This window comes from Micropterus dolomieu, linkage group LG05 (genome assembly GCF_021292245.1).
Source record: "Micropterus dolomieu isolate WLL.071019.BEF.003 ecotype Adirondacks linkage group LG05, ASM2129224v1, whole genome shotgun sequence".
Taxonomy (NCBI): domain Eukaryota; kingdom Metazoa; phylum Chordata; class Actinopteri; order Centrarchiformes; family Centrarchidae; genus Micropterus; species Micropterus dolomieu.
Genome location: NC_060154.1, coordinates 23,589,800 through 23,592,940, shown reverse-complemented (window position 1 = coordinate 23,592,940; position 3,141 = coordinate 23,589,800). Strand labels below are relative to the sequence as shown.

General features: G+C 44.7%; 1 protein-coding gene across 1 annotated transcript in view; it reads right to left on the bottom strand.

Annotated features, from left to right (window-relative positions):
- Positions 1-3,141, bottom strand: part of LOC123971299 — a 27,065-nt gene that overhangs the window by 5,516 nt on the left and 18,408 nt on the right. The window lies entirely within an intron of this gene.

Genomic DNA, 3,141 nt, shown 5'->3' with positions numbered 1-3,141 from the left:
GGAACGAGACACTGCGTCGGCCCGCCGCACCTCTCTCCCCGCCTGAAGCGCCTGCTTCATAGTTAAGCTAATGATGAGTGTGTACAGGTGTGCTTTATACTCCTCCGGTTATTCCGTCACACCTTACCGTTCTAGCAACAAGCCAATAGGATTGGAGTGATTTCATTCACGTTCAGACCTGCTTCGCCTAGAGGCGTTCCCATAGTGTTGTAACCGACGCAGTGTCTCGTTCCCCTTCTCGGGGAACCAGGGTTACATACGTAACCCGAGACATTTTCAGCAGATGATCACTTTTCGGCACGACACCTGTCACTTCCTCGAGCACGTTTTAATTCAGATTGTGCACGAAGAGGAAGGGCTGTTCACAGACAGGTCCGTTGTCAATGAGAGAAAGGAGCGCATAATGGACACTTTGCTAACCTACATTAACATCAAAGAAAGTCGTGCATGCTGACGTTCCGCCTGTGAGTCTAGGCTTAGTTGTCTAGGGAACACGCTCAGAATGTTGCGGTTGTTGGAAAACGGCACACATTGGTCCAACTTTCTACGTCTCCACCCAACCAGACTAGACATGTCAAACACAGACGAACACCGACTGATGGTGCACACTGATCCAAAAGTTGGTGTTGGTTGGAGTCGGTCAGCGTTTGTCGGGACAGTGTGCAAGCAGCTTAAGAGATTTTGATTAGAAAGAAGAACGTGTGGAACAACAAAGGCAATAGCTCTGGTTCTGCCGCATCAATTTGATTGTTTTTAAAACTGTCTCCCATGTGTCAGACAAAGTTAGATGAGTGGAATGTTAAATAGGTTGAGTAGTCCCTTAACATTTAACCATGAGTGCTAACAAAGTTTAGAAATGGTTCATAGGGGATTGGTGTTAAGGTTTGCGAGACCAAAAAGCAGGAAACGGACAGGGGTATGGAACAAATTTAACAATCAGGTTTATTCTCAGCGTCAGAAGGTGCAAGTGAAGAATCAAGTTTCACAGAGAACCAGGCAGGCAGAGTCAGCTAGACAAGCGGCAGAAAACAGACGAGACTCGGAATGGTGCAGGCAGACACAACACAAGGAAAAACACAAGATGAGAACTAGAGATTGGCCGTAGCACGTTGTACCACGTTGGTGAACTGTTGTTTAGTCACCTCCCACCAATGTCTCACCACACAAATTTTACTACAAGAAGTTCTGTTACCCACATCATAATTATGTTCACCTGGAGAGAGATGGCATGAGAAGAAAGGGGATGGAGCTTTTGGTCCAGAACAGAATCATGGAAGAGAACTGCCGCTATCCCAATGTCAGAGGCATCAACCTCTACAATGAACTGATCGGAAATGGGATCGGGTTGGACCAGGATGGGAGCGCAGGCTTTTGAACAAAAGCTAAGTCAGCTTCTGGTGTCCAGGAGAACAGAATATTGGAGATGGTGAGTTGTGTAAGTGGTGCTGCTACACTACTATAGTCTCCGATGAAGCGCTTCTGCATGGAATATAGCTAACTTATCTAGCTAGTAGCAAGAAAGCAATGAACGTTAGCTTGCGTTACTGCGCTAACATGTTGCCGATGTATATTGTGCGAGACGTACTGAATGAGTTTCATACAAAACGACATGTAACTATACTGTTTTACGACAAACCGTGATTTTCTTCAAAATTATATTTTAAATTGACCAACATCATATGTGTAATTCAGGGCTCAATAATTCTAACAGGATAAAAAAATAAGTTGTCTACGCACGTAGCCATGCATTCATACTTGTGGGTTGGTATCATTCTGCAATTACACCCCCACCTTGACAGGCAGTTACATTTTTGAGGAGGTGCATGCTAGGCTACGCTGTAGGTGACGGTGTGACGGTAGTGGGCTATGCCTTTAGCTCTGTGACAACAGTGGATTCAGGCGCAGCTCTCTTTTACTCTCTATATTACAACAAGGCATAGTCAGTATAAACAATACTGACTTTAGAATTTGTTTAATTCACTCAGTGTCGTTTTCCATCTTACCAATTGGATAATGCAGCTTCCTATGCTGAGGTGCAGGCAACCAAAAGAACAGAAAGTTACGTACTGTAACTCCAGATTCTATGAGTGGGTTTACCCCTTTGTGCTTCTGCACAGCACTTCCAGGAAACGCTTCACCAGCGTGTGAGCGAACACCGTCCTGTCACTGTCACCGAACCCTTTGTGACAGGAAGAGAAGGCAGCAGCATAGCTTTTAACCGTACTGAACGCTAGACCTTTGTCCATGAGCAGCTGGAGGAATGAAAGCACCCCCGGCAGCGGACAGGCCAACGGGTCCAACCCCTGGTCCAAACACCAGCGCTAGAACGCCGACCATCTGGAGGTCTGGTCTGTGGCCACAGGGGGTGCACGAAGGCATTCACCCCCAGTGGGGCGTCGTACTGCAAGCTCAGTGAAAATCACAGGGCACACTGAGCATTCTCTCTGTTGGCAAACAGATCCACCTCTGCCACGCTGAACCGGAGCCAGAGACAGATCTGGGCCGTTAGATTGGGTGGAGGTACCACTCATCTGCAGTCATCATTTTATTATCCTTAATCAGTATTAATCACTAATCATTCTTAATTAATCATTCTTAATCATTTTATTATCCTTATTTAGTATTAACCATTAATCATTCTTAGTCATTTTATTAATTATCCTTACCTACTTTTTAATCTTTTTACCTATAATCAGTATTAATCATTAATCATTCTCAGTCATTTTAATCAGTCTTAATCATTTTATTATACTTAATTAGTATTAATCATTCTTAATCTTTGTACATTACCTTGATGTGCCTTATTTTCTTCTTAGAACTACTGAACTATAGCCATGAATACAGTAAGCTCACTGTGTTAAGATCCTTGAGTGGGAGCATTGACTGCAGACATTGAGACTATGCACGCCTTGTTCAACTGTTATCTACTGTAGATTTATGACTGCAGGAGAGGCTGCAGGTGTTCAAAATCTGCTGTCAGTAAGTGGAGCATGCTGAACAATTCAGCTATGGTTTCATGTCAATGTGACTTGTGGTTATAGAGGAACAATTTTTTGGGATTCAATAGCGCCACCTAGGGGCTAGTTGCACCAAATTTTGCGGAGGGCCTTGGGGGGGGGGGGGGGGGGGGGGCCCCCATTA